The sequence below is a fragment of the Monomorium pharaonis genome, chromosome 5 (genome assembly GCF_013373865.1).
Source record: "Monomorium pharaonis isolate MP-MQ-018 chromosome 5, ASM1337386v2, whole genome shotgun sequence".
Classification (NCBI taxonomy): domain Eukaryota; kingdom Metazoa; phylum Arthropoda; class Insecta; order Hymenoptera; family Formicidae; genus Monomorium; species Monomorium pharaonis.
This window is the reverse complement of record NC_050471.1, coordinates 7,909,740-7,924,426: the sequence shown is the minus strand read 5'-3', so window position 1 is coordinate 7,924,426 and position 14,687 is coordinate 7,909,740. Positions and strand designations below refer to the sequence as shown.

Sequence of the window (14,687 nt, the reverse complement as noted above, 5' to 3'; positions counted from 1 at the left end):
CATTAAATTTCCAAACTGTATTTTTAAATTTTTAAATTGGTATCACGTACGCATTTAATTCTGCATTTAAATGCCTGTTCGGAAAATTGCATGAAATTAATACTTATGGAATTAATTTGGGGACGGCATTAACGAAAGCGAGGTAAAAAGGATGGATGAAACGGAATCAAAAAATGTTGTTAATAATGGAGATTTATGCGTTTGATCGAGCATGGTAAAGTTTAATGGGGTCAAATTAATTCGTTGCGACGACGTATGCCTCTTTTAAAGGGTTATTAAACTTTTCGGACTTTTCGACTATTCGATCGCGAGGTAATACGTGTGATGAATCTCAATTGGGTTTTAACGTGATAAGAATTTTCCAGGGTATCACTTCGAGGCTTTCGCGAGCTCCATCATCTTCATAAAAAATTAATATCTTTAAGAATACGCTGAGATTTAAGCATGTCACGACAAAAATCAATTATTAATTGATAAGTCGTTTGAATAATGCAATGAAAATTAATTTACATTAAAAACAGTTTATTCTTAATTCTTTTCAACTCATTTATTCTAAATTAATATAATTTTATTATTATTAATTAACGAAGAAATATAATAACAAGTTTGATTATATAAAAAGTTAAAAATTCAAACTTCTAAATAATTTATTTCTCAACATTCTTGGTAGCAAGACAATTATTTCAGTTCTTCGAAAAAAAATAATATGTGCACGTCATACGGAAATACGCTTATCGATGCACATCCTGCACAAAAATGAGCACTGATAGTATCAAATATCTTTACAGAACGGTGTCATGCGTCGTCAATTGCATCGCGAGCGTTTCACGCATTCTGGTTATTCCGAGAAACAGTTTAATATGTTCATACTAGATCGCTTGTTTACTGCAACCGTTCGCACCGCGCTTGAACTAGTATGTCAATCTAAATGCCAACGCATGAGCATAGTTTCCAGTCAATCTCGCTGACTTTTCTTAGAAAAGCTGAACAGCGCTCTCTTGTAATACGCCACGTGCATCGTTCTGTCACGTGCAAAACAAAATGATTCATATGTCGTTCATGCGCAAATCGCATCCGACTTGATTCCGCCGTGTTACGTGTTGAAACGAATTGCGCGTACACAGAAAAAAAATGTAATACAGCCAATAACATATGTGATTGCGGGCTGCCAACTACATAAAATACTCAATACAATAATATTTGCTATTAATGCAAGTACAATGTTGATACTGCAATAGCATATATTATTGTATTGAGTATATTTTTAATTGGCAGCCCGCAATAACATATCTTATTGAATATATTGCATTTTTTTTTCAGTGTAGAATTGATGTAAATTACATACAATATGTGTAATTTTTTTCATCATACGTTGCAAATAACAAAAAGAGAACGAAAAAAAAATTAAAAATGCAATTATTTTTTGTTAATTATAAATGAAACATTTACGACCAAGTAATCAATCATTCTCTAACTCTTAAATTATTATTTTGGAACACAAGATAGAGAATTGATCCTTAATTATATAATATTTAAGGTTGATGTTAAATGAGATATTTGTATGTGATAAATTGTAAATGGATATAATAAGTTGCGATTTATATAATTAATTATTTTGTAATATATTTGTCGGAAACGCGAATGTCATTTAGAGCTCAAAGGATTAACAACAAAACGATATTAATTATTCAGTTGCAATTGTACACAAGCGAGGCTTTGATTTGCTAATCTGTGTTCCGGACAGTAGCTGCAGTAGAAACGCGCAGACAGTAGTCACAACAGCAATACGCGGACAGTAGTTACAGCAGTAATGTACAGACAGTGGTTACAGTGGGTAACATTCAGGCGGTAATCACAGACGGATGCGGTCGACAGACCTATCCAATTGCTTTTTTTTTAATACCTACCATCCAACCTGACAATAAATGGAAAAATGAAAATTTGGCTGATTTAGAAAGGCGTCAAAATATTAATATTTCATGAGCGCAACGATTTAGTAAAGAATTTTATTTCACGCATAGAACCAAAATATAATCTTATCTACTTTTGTATTTAAAACTTTGATTAAAATTTTTGTGTTAAATTTTTAACATATCCGAGTATTAATTTAACGTGATATATTCTTGTTAGTTGAATATTTTGTTATACTGATACATAATAATTGTGATTTTTTTAGTATTAAAATAATACAATGAATAAATAAACAGATAACATGAAAATCATGTAATGTTAAAATTACTTCTAAAATAAATAAATAAAATGTATAATATGTTAACATATTATAAATGTTAATTTTACTGGTAAAATATCTTTCTATGATTTGTATTCATATAAAATTGCGTCAATTCAATCAAAGCATCACATTTTTTTATATTAATTTGTTTACATAACGTTGTATTATATTCAGCTTGTGTTAACAAAAACAAATTAAGTAGATGATTTGAAACATGCGGTACATATTTTTATATTAAATTTAACACAGATTTTCCAAATTGTGTGGTTCTAAGCTTCAAAGTAATTTTTTTTTTTCAATTCGTGACAAATGTCAGTTTTGTATTATGAAACACAATTCGATCCATTCTCTAGCCAATGTAACTTGTCAAGATGATTTCAGCCAAGCGAAGCTGTCTTTCGTGACCAAATCGACCTGAAAGAATCTCAAACAGGCCTTTTTTTGCCTAAACAAGATTACGAAATATTCCGCGACGGTAGTCATCGTCTTCTCGGGGGACACGTCTTCGATAAGTGACAACGCTAATATTATCGAATATCGATTTACGCTGCGCAGTGGTAACACGATGCGGCGGCTTCGTCGTCGTTATCCCATCAGGATTGGCAGTGAGATATCAAAACGGCGATCGATCTAGGTGAAGGTGGGAGCCGATATCTCGGCTCGGTCGGTCGGATCGATAATGTGGCGGAACTGCAATTAGCATACACGTGATTTCTACGATTGTGCAACGGCACAGTTGCTACTAAAGCTGTCATTTCCTGGCCACGTACCAAACAGTGTCTGGCGTTAACGGCCAGACGCGATACCTTCTCGGAAACAATAGCGCGCCTTATTAAACTGTCCTATTTCACTCGGCCGTGAAATAGTAGCGGATCATATCCTGGATTACATTGTAATATTGGCATAATAAATTAATTTGGAACATTTAATTTTGATAAAATATTACATATAATACAATACTCTTTAATATGATTATAATTATGACTTTAATAATAGCATTAACATGCATATCAAAATAAAAAGCTAGCATTTATAATTTAGGTATATTAAATACAACCGATGAATGTTGTATGTAAAAATAGTTAGGCAGTCAATGGAGACGCGTATTAAATTGGCAATAATTTTTAATGATAGAATATTATAAAATCCTTTGACACTGCGATAAAATTACTTATTCAACGATTTGATCGATGAATTTTCAGAGTCATTTATGATCGCGAGCGTTCAGTGACATTCACTTTCGCAGACGACGTTGTTTTCAATGTGCTGCCCATGACAATGATACGCTCAGCAGACACGACCGGCTTATCTACTGCAACGGTTATTACAGCCTCGGTACGTAGGCAGCGTCGTCACCGTCGGCAGGAAGCTGCTATGATATTCATTGAGCCAAATGAAAAATTACGTCTCATATTATACGCGAGCGAGCAAGCGAACAAACGCGCGAGCTTGTTGGACTAATTGCATGTGTGATTGAAACGCGCGCGTATCAATCAAAGTCAACGGCGTGTGTTGAGTGTCGAACCACGATGAGACGCGGTAAATGGATATTATGGCCAGGATCTCTTAATTAATTTTCTTCCCGGAAGCTTCTCCTGTTATAACTTCTACTGACTTCGTAACAAATCGTAACGATTGATTACACTTCGACTATGGGAAAGGGAAGGGGGGAAAAATTGTTCAGCGAAGCATTCGATAACAATGCGATGTCGACAAAATGTCGAAAATAATACCATAATTACACGGAAGTTTATTATATTGTATTATCATGTGTAATTAACTCTTGTGCATATGTATTAAAATTATTATTTATTTATGATATTATTCTTTTATAATATAATTTAATTGTATTAACACAATAACGATTGTTCGAAATTACGTGGGTTATTTGTTTGCATTTTCCAATTTGTTTTGGCGGGCTTTCGAGGCTTTATAGTGCATGTATATTTCATTTTAATATATTTTATACTCTAGTTAAAAATCCCTACATTCTCTGAGACATTAATTTAATTGTTTATTCACTTGTATTATTAGGAACATAAAAATTCGAATGCAGACGTTAAATCCTTTGCTGGATGACACTTGGTCGTTTTATAACAAGCTGATTATCTCGCCTACGCTGTACGATTATTTTGCTCGTGCTGCTACAGCAGAAGCACGGCTTCGGCAAACGACCCCGAAATTCGTCGCTGCATCCAGGCGAATTTCCTGCGCGTTGCGTAATCGCGGATAATTAACCAACCTACCACCATCGCGCTCGCTTCGAGGCGCCATACGAGTCACCCCGTCACAAATCGAAATTTGTACACGGTTGGGTTACACCGGGGACGGCCAACGTTTTCGGGAATAGATGCAAATTCGGCAAATTCGAATAATTAAGTTCCGAATATACAGCTAGATCTCGATCCGATCAATTTTTTTAGAATACAATTTTCTTGTTCACTCGATTATTCTGTAATTTGCGATCTCGAATGATTCCGTTGCGATCGGTGAATAAAGTTGAAGGAGTGTAATTTTGAAAAGATTTTCTGTCCAATTTAATCGCGTTTGTGACTAAATTTCAAGGTAAACATTTTGTGCTGTTGAAGCAGATAGGTAGAGATACATTTTAAAGAGCTGTTAAAAAATTTTTTTTTCTCTTTCACCTTCTCGATATTCTTGCTTGTTTGATGATACGAAACAAATGTATTTTTAACGAGCTGTTAAATATTTATGGCTCTCGTCCATTGGATATTCGTTAGCGAGCATTTGCAAAAAAAATTGGCAAAATTGGCGGAAATTTGCTTTAAACGCGCAAATTAGGATCGAAATTTTCTCTCGACACATCGCATCGTATTCATATGTATCCGAAATAGTGTATCTCCATTATAAACGTCAGCCGCAGCCGGTTCGCGTGTTATTAAATATAAAAATTCCGCGTAACAAGGGGAGTGACACAGAGTCGATACGTGAGCGTGCGGTCCTGTCATCCGCGGGAACAATAACGTATATATATTTGCGTGTTTTCCACGTACGTTCTGCGAAGGGTACGGTAACGTTAAGATACGCATTCCTGTAACGGCCGAGCTATTCTTGGACTCGGTATTTCATTGAACACTAGACTGTACGGGCGTTTTACAAACAAGGCGAGACAGATTAGATTATGGTCGGCGAGTCATTATGGGCTTCGGCACCTCCCTTATCACGGCTCGCGGCCGAGCAACTCGTGCGCTCTTATCAACGCGCGCGAGTGAGTATTGTAAGGAGGGTCTCTCTTGTACTCCGCACATACAAACATATATACATTCTGTATGATGTGCTCGCCGGATAAGGCGTGAAATATGCTTTCTCCGGGGCAACCACGGCTTCTGCCGAAGAATCGTTTTTGCCTCGGTAATAAAGACCGGCGATAAAGAAAATTGCGATTACACGTAAACGCAATTTAGCCCAATAAAGCCTAAAATGTGTAATTTGTATAATTTTTTTCATTTGCGCACATTTGCGTTGTACATTTCATTCAATTGGGGAAATGAAAAATTTGCACTTTTTTCCGAACGAGTCGTTTTGCGGTAAAGAAAAATATTAAATGACTGTGAGATTTCATGAATGTCGCCTTTGTTCATGAATGAAGCCTTTATCCAAGCTTTTATTTGAGGATATCAATTACAATATTTATTAGTGATATGAATTAAGGTATACAGTTTTAAAAAAAAGACTCCAAAAATAAAGAATCTGAATGGACAGCTTGAGTTTCGGAAATTGCCGGACTGAAGGAATCCATGCCAAATTTCGTGCTTGTAGAATAATGATTTCCGCAGATGCCGGTCATTTCCTGCACTCTCAACCGCTCTAACGAGCCGTTAAACTTTCGCAATGGTCACATCCAAAAACCATAGGTATTACTGGAGAATGAAAACAAAAGAGACTTTTGTGTCTTGATTTATATTACCTGACGAACATTCTCTCGGTTATTTCTTCGGAATTCCCTCAAATTTTATGAATGTGTAATAAATTGTTTCATTACTCTAATAAAGCTGAGATTGTTATAATATTAAATATTATTTTGAATTTTTTAGTAAAAATATTAAAATTACTTTTTCAATATTGCACAATACTGTTTATTATTTTATTTTATTTCTTTATATATCTTTCTTATGTTACGTTATTTACTGTATAATTTATGCTTTCAGTAAATTTTTCTCATAAAATACATTAGAGTAATATTAAACATTATTAAATAATGTGCAGCTAACAGTGAAAATATTTTTGCATTGTTACTAATACGTTATCTGGGGAGTATATCCAGTATACACCGTAACATAACCGCTGAAAGATTGACGAGCGTTATGTGACTTGCAGATGCATTTGGTCAAATATATTTCGCACACGAACTACCAGATCTACGATGTTCAAAGCATACATACAGAATGTCTCGTAAATAGTAATGACAAAATGATATCCTTTCCGGATTACAAAAGAGAGAAAGAGAGGGATTCACCTCGTGAATTTGAGCGTATTTTAGTGAATTCTAGAAAATGTATTTACATTTTGAAAATTTATATGAAAGGGATCTGAAATATTCGTTATAACTCGATTATACAACACAATCAAAAAGCAGTTTGTCGTCAATCGGCATTGTCGTTGCTTCATATTTACCGAAAATTCATATTCGCCCGAAAGCCCAAATGTAAATTTGTCTAAAGAACGCGTTTCATATAGCGTCGATGAAAATACAACCTCGATTAAATGCGAGAGAAAATTGTAGTTTATGCGTAAAACGCATTTATTTCGTAATTTTCGTAAACGATAATTTGTGTTTATACTTGTTGTTGCATTTATACTATAACGCGCGCAATGTATGTAACACCAACTATTGATCGCGCATCATATTTCGTGTTTCTCATTGTAACAAGATAGAACACAAGATATTATCTAATATTTGTATATTCTATTATTTATGTATTTCACTTTTATTCATTGTGTTCTCATGAATTTTTTTTTTCGCAAGAGCAGAGATGTATAAAAATGACCAAAACGCAATGTTTCGAAAATATATGATAGTTCAAGCTATAAGTATGATAAAAGATAATATACATGAGTGCCTTACGCTAAAAATTTACATCTTTATCGTAAAGATGTATGTTTAGAGGAAGGTCACCAATATTGGCATAGACTAAAGCAGCACTCCTTATTCGGAATTCTTTCCTCGGAAGTTAAACATGCATTGTATTAATATCAATAAAAATGATTTGCTTAGATAAGTAAAGAAATAAAAACTATATTCACAACTTTTTCATATAAAACTAACAAGAAACCAATTTCCCAAATTTCTTGGACGTTTCAATTTTGATTATGTTGCGATAACACATTAATTAAGGCTTTCTAATTTACATTTGTTTTGAAAATGTTATATTTAACTTTTGTTTAAGTTAATATTATTTAAAAACAAAATGACAATATTAAAAAAAAAAAATTCTGATACACGAAGTTGCCAAGAGATTTTATATTTCTCATGCTGCATGCGATAATAACAAAGTAACATACACTTCCCTATCTGTTAAAGCAATATTTTGAAGTGTATGTTAGTTTCATTTTCTATTCGCGCGATATCTCTTGGAGATTTCACGCGCGCATATCGACAGTTGTAGTAAATAACGTGAATAGGATCTGCTTATGCAATCGAGGAAATTGAAAATTTTGAATATCATTGCTCAGCAGTATGCACACATGTGGACACGTGTTTCCGCGTCTTGCTTCGTTCGCGCTTTAACTTTAAATTACGCTTGGCGCATGAGAATCCTATTACACGAATATTGTCTCGCATTGTTTCATCATCTTATTTTTAAATCTCAATCTTTTATTAATTTATTTATATAAGTAGTAAATTTTTGTTTTCCTTGATATATAAGTGTTTTATTGAGTGAATAAAAATTTGATTGATTTTGTCATTTTAAAATGCGAAATATTAGAGAAAAATATTACATTTTATGTCAATCAAATTTTGTTTTCTTTTGAGTAATGGCTTGTTTTTTTCCTATGCAGCACAAGCTAGATAATATTGTAGTATCATGTTGATGTCACGTTTTATCCCATAACACCCCTTTGACAATTTTTTGCCTGAAAGATGCACATCCATACATTGAATCATATACAACTCTCACTAGCTAGAATATATCTGAAAAGGGTAGAGGATACACACATACCTCTATTACAAACTCAATACTCAATACACTGTTGTAAAACATGCGCATTTTTTTTCAATTTTTAAATCCATTCAAATACAATTCGCAAAAACATTTTTTACGCCAATTTTTATGTAACTCTACTTACATAATTTAACAAATACCTAGCACACCAAAACAATAGAGGGAGATTTTAGTCATTCGATCAATAACACAAATATAATTTTCTTTCTATTATCGTCTAAGCAATTTGTGAACACGAAACCATCTCCAGTTAGAAAGGGCGATGTTTCTCGAACACAGCCCGGATATTTAGCATTTATATACGTGACGTAACCGCGTTACCAGGCTATACGGTGCACTCCCTGATCGATAAGCGTACATCCCCGGAAGAGGTGGAGGTGATGGAGGAGGAGGAAGAGGAGGAGGATGGGTCCAAGGCGCGCGAGAGATTTTTTTGTCGCAATCCGCGACAGTTTGATAGCCGTTCGCTTACGCTCGCGCCCATGGATACAACATAGAAAAGGGGACTCCCCTCTCCCTCTCCCTCTAGCGTTCGGCCCGGGGATTTATTGTCGATTTCGCAGAGCGCGTCGTGCAATCGGCTCGTCGAGAAAATTTCGACCGATTCGGACGAACACGCCGGGCTGTCGATAAGCCGCGCGATGCATCGTTCATTTACATGCGCGCGCGTGGTTCAACGCGTGCGTACCGCTCGTTGGAATCTGCTTCTCGAGACTCGCTCGAAGGCAACATAACAACGCGGTAAGGTCGAGTACCATTTACCTACCACGATCCATCGTGAAGAAAAAACGAGAGGGGAAAAACTTGGCTTCCTTTAATATTTTTAGGAAAACTTGCTTCCTTTAATATTTTTACGATATCTTTGTACTTGAGAGAAATAAGTGTATATAAAGTATAAAAAATATCCATTTCATCAGGAAAAAATTTAACAAATGTGGGAATTATGCTTTAAGATACTCGTATATTACTGTGGATTAAGTCAATATGTAAAACCAAGAAAGTAAAACTTGTTTGCAGTATTTAGCACAGATCTTCGGTATTAGGTATTTTTACATAATTTTTTTAAATAAAAAATATATGAATTTATTATTTATGATTGCAGCAGTCGTCATTTTATTAATTCGCTTTATTAATCGCCGCTGTAATCGTATTCAACTTCGGAATTATAACTAAATAAAAAGAGAGTACGCGCGAGAGAAATTACTACGTTGTGGAAACACGATGAACTCTGTAACGAATTTGGTTCTAAGTATCACAAGTGAAGTTAATTTCTTCACTTTATTTGCCTTAATTTTGCAATCTCACCTATGCGTTTCTAATTGCCCTAATAATTTATTATCTCGTAACAAAATAAATCTTATTAACGTTCTCCACGCGATAAATCATAACTCAACACAGCAATTTCTTTCATCGATGCATTCAAATCATGTCATTCATCGATGCATTACAAATGTGACTGACAGCCGCGATCTGTAACATTATTTATATTACGATGATGCTTCGACACGGCTGCGTTGACGCAACCTCGAAGGAATCGTTTCACAAGTCCACGATTAAATCGCGCGACCTTGTCAGCAGGGCTCCAACGTTGCTGACATAACGACATATGCTCCCAATGACAGTCAGGAACGTCGTGACTTAATAGCGTGTACCACTGGCATGGAAGCGAACGTGTCAATCCATGAGATCATTGCTGCATTCATCGTTGCCGTGTATATTTTTTCGCGTATGAAAAATAAACGACCAATTCCTATTGGCTCAGATATACTCATATAAAAGCAAGGTATATCAATTTACTATTTACATGGAGAGCATCTGTTCATTTTATTTCTTGAGTACGAAAACACAAAGTCTAATAATATATATCGTAGAGTGTAAAATTTAATGTAGTCAAATATTAATTTTATTTTTATGAAATCAGAATAGAATTTTAAATTTTTCATATCATTTTTATCACACTTTAAATCTTGATATGTATATTACATATATTAGATATTGCCTTAATGAAATCTCGATTGAAGCTGCAAATAATTTAACTTTTATGCATATTTTTTTATTTTAATTTATGAACATGAATTTATATTACCTAATTTATGTAAAAGATAGATGGTGGAAGAAATTGGTCTCGGTAAAAACAAAATTATACTATGTTTCTTTGCGAAGCTGCGGCAGCTTTTAGTCGCATATGGCGTCGCAATATGTGACAGTATTTGTCGCCTCGGGCAAAGCGCCACTCCATCGTAATTATACGTTCGTAATTATAGAATCTCACTCATGCGAGAACGGGGGGAGACAACGGTCGGAAATGCGCGCGTGATAACGACGCATCGATGATATTTCAATAAATAGACTGTTTCCTTGCAAATCGATAAGGAGCAATAGCCTCGCGTAGATTCCTTTCTGTTTTACCGTCACTGATTAGCAATAATTCGCGATAATTACATATAGCAAATATAACGTCGGCGGGATCAAACGAGGCGGAAGTTAGCTTATATCGAGAGTAAGATAGCGTATAATTGCCGGTTATTAAATTAGGTAATGATACACCTGTCATACTACTGGAAACTTTTCTTCTACGAATTTATTAATTCTTTCAATATAGATGCTTTTCCCAGATGTTTATAATTTAAAAATAAATACTATGACTTTTATTAAATATTGTTTTCAGAAATAGTTTATATAAAATTAATTTTAACATACTAATGGTTTCATTTAATTTGATTTTTCAACACTCTAACAAGTATTTCCAATTTCAGTTTTTTTTAAATACATTATTATATGAGTATAAATCATTATTAAACAATAGCTTAATCTTGTAATTTCTTTTATGTAAGAATTTAAAAAAGTTATGTCAATTATAAATACCAGGATGTAACAAGAAAAAAAAAGTTCGTAAATCTGTTTTAATAAATTCTACAGTTTAAATAAAGGACGATGTGTAAAATGGACCGATTTTACTCCCGAAGAGACAAGTGAAAACGAAATGTTTTTTTACGGTTTTTGAACCTCTAACTCTGATTCTGACCTTTAAAAAAATTTTAGCTTGTCAGGAAAATATTAAAATCAGCATATATAAAGTTATTAAAATTTAATAAGAAGTGAAAAATTGCATGTCATGTAAATCAAGTAAGAATATTTAATTTATTTTTTAAAGTTACTATCTATTTAAATTATAACTTAAAAAGTTATTATATTTTTAAATATTATGACATGCTTTTGTGGAGTTATTAAGTAGAAAAATAATGTACAAAACTGGCGATTAAGTATGTTAGTTCTTTTCGCAGTGCACTTTTTATCGCATTTTATCGTACGTTGGATAACCCTACAGAAAATAAACATCAATTCATTCTTAATTTATGTCGTACAAAACGTATAAATATTTGAAAAAATCTCTTAATTAGTTATTCCAAAGCAATTAAATATCGATAATTGCGTCAACAGAGCTACGTGGCTACACACTGAAATTTCGTAGTACATGTTAATTAACAGTTATTAAATTTGCATAATGCTCTAATAGGATTTTCAATTGATCTTCATTTATGATAACGTAATTAAAGTGCCCTGTATAAATTCCTGCGCGACTATCAGTGAAGCCACGTTTAATTATATGCAATCATGTGGGACTTGTGTGATCGTAGAGATTATTAGATCTTTCCAGAGTAAAGTCAACTCCAGATGGGGTCGCATGTGCTATCATTGTCGTACGTCAAGCTTACAATTTCGTATTAAAGAAAAATATAACAGAAAGAGATAAATTATATTTTTATGCTCTTTGATAGTGTAAGAGATAGATTGGATATATAATTCACATATAATTGTTTCGAAATGACATTTTATATTTTTCTCTAATCAAACAGTTGTAAGCTTAATTTAATTTAATTTATAGTTGGACATTCTTATGTCGAAGACATCGTACTTGCCTGTTTGTCAAGATCACCACTAACTGACTCTCGGTACGAGCCCGCCGCTAACAAGTCTCATCCGTGAGCGCAACGTACAGCTCGTCGTATTCTTCTTTCTCTCAGTCACGCTCGTTTACTGCACATCCCAGGTGCTGCTAGACGTGCGCTTCTCCCGTGGTGAATTAAGCCGCGACGCTCCGAACTCCGAAATTCCACTCTCTCGCTGGAAATTTCGCGCTGATACTGGCGGCACTGAGCACCAAGTCTGTTCGACTCCGAGGTGGTCCCCGCCGCTCAGTCTTAACGGCAATCCAATTTGCAACGATCGATGCTACTGCAGCTGGAAGCGCGTCGTACTAGTCGTTTCGAAGAATCTCGCAATCTTCCTCGAGGCGGTGAGTTCCGGTCGATCAGTTTCCGGGGAAGTTAACCGATTGAATGGTCCCGACGTGAACGATCGACCTTACACGGTTAAAGTGCGGCAATATGGCGGGCGAAATGTTTGTTTGCCGAGGTGTCGATATTGTTCTTGACGTTTTAGAAACCTTGAGAGGTTCGTTATTTCAAATACCTTGATCGAAACGCCGGCCCGAGGTCGATAAAACAAAGAAGAAACTTAGTGGAAAGCGCAGCAAATTAATTGCGATCAAACTACTCTTCGAGTCGAGATTTCAATTCCTCCCTCGAAGAAGGGAGGAATCTTTTATCATTTTTTCGCGGGGGAAATGTAAGGCGAGCGATCGCCGTTGGATCATCAGTGGAAAACTTCGCGATGTCATTTGTTGGAAACTTTTGCGTCTTTAATCGCGCCCCGTGGATACTCTTACGATGCTCAAGCGTGAAAAATGCGTTCGCCACTACTGATCAATCGCGGCCGCGCGTTTTTCACCGTCGTCGGCCGAGGTGTCACTGCTTCGGCGTGCATCCTCGCGATTTATAAAGGCTCACGTCTCTCGTCTCCGATGGCTCTTTGCACGCCGCGTGTGTGTCAGTCTGGCTGTCGTTATTATTCCCCTGCCATGTGGCCGTCTCTCCCTCCACGCAATTGCGACCCGTTACCACCCACCATCGCATCGCGTGTGTAAAGTCTAAAGCCTGAAGTCTAAAGCCGGAATCGGACACATTTTGCAACTTTGTTACTGTTTTTATTAACTTAAATTTTTCTACATTATCTGAAAAGGACGAGAGTGTAAATTTGAAATTTGATTTTTCGACAGACCATTAATAAATTGTAGAAGATAACTTCTCATATATTTACAAATTAATTATTGATAAATTTACAGCAAAACTTGTAGAATAAGATATTTACTTAAAATTACTTTTTTACTTAATTTTTTATTTTACGTATTACAATCAACAAATAGTATTTTATTTTTATTAATTTTTACTTTATTTATTAATTTAAGTTTTTAATATTTTTGATATATATATAACTAGCTTATTCCAAGTATTTAAGTAAAATCGCGAAAAAATACATCTATCACGTCATTCGAAAAATGGTTATGTTGTTGAAAAGCAGCTTAGGAATTTTGTTTCATATAACTTAGACTTAACGGATGAGTTCGTGCAATTTATGAAATGATTGACGCACTTCACTTGACGACGTTCATTTTAGAAATCGATGCCTCTGACTCTGACATGCCTCTGGTTAACCTTAATTGAAGTTAACTGAATTCATTCTCTCCAGATGATCGTATCGTGACACGAATAGAAAGATATGGTACGCTGAGATTAGAGTTAATCAACGTCGCGGGAATCGACAATAAAGAAACCGATGTGTCATACATGAACATTTCAGAACATTGACGAAGGAAAAAAAGATATATAATATTGCATTTAAATTTTTTCTTATTTCGATATTTATAAATAAATATTATAATAAAATTTTTATATTATAAAATATCTGCGATAAAAAATTATGCTGTAATACTTTCTTATCGTCTTTCTTTTCCTGAATTAATGTCATATTGTGTATGTGTCAATAATTTTACAATTAATTACTGCAGTAATTAATTTTGAAGCTGAAAATTATGTATTTTCATAATTAATTTTATGTGTAAAATTATGGATAACAAGTTTTCGTATTTATGCTCATAAGCGGAAAATGTCTAGAAGAGGCATTAAATTCTCTTAAAACTGAGTCAATGTACATTGTTTAAATTATCTTCACACGCCAAAGGCTAACAAGAGATTTTTCTCATGAACTTGAGAGCTTCTTATCTTAACTGTGAGAAAAAATGATGACAAAAGTTTCAAACAAGATAGTTTGTTTTAACTTCTTCTTACAATCTCGTTAATGTACAAGGTAACACGCTTAGTGACCTTAATTTTCCGATAAAATTTTCATCGAAATAAAAGAATTAGTTT

At 34.4% G+C, this 14,687-nt stretch overlaps 2 protein-coding genes across 3 annotated transcripts in view; one reads left to right on the top strand and one right to left on the bottom strand.

Annotated features, from left to right (window-relative positions):
- LOC105830995 (trichohyalin) overlaps positions 1 to 13,306 on the bottom strand; it is a 39,481-nt gene extending 26,175 nt beyond the window's left edge. Inside the window, exon 1 of the mRNA XM_036287115.1 lies at positions 12,339 to 13,306. The gene's annotated coding sequence lies outside the window, so the exon portion shown is untranslated. The remainder of the gene's footprint in view (positions 1 to 12,338) is intronic.
- LOC105830998 overlaps positions 1 to 14,687 on the top strand; it is a 134,211-nt gene that overhangs the window by 46,942 nt on the left and 72,582 nt on the right. The window lies entirely within an intron of this gene.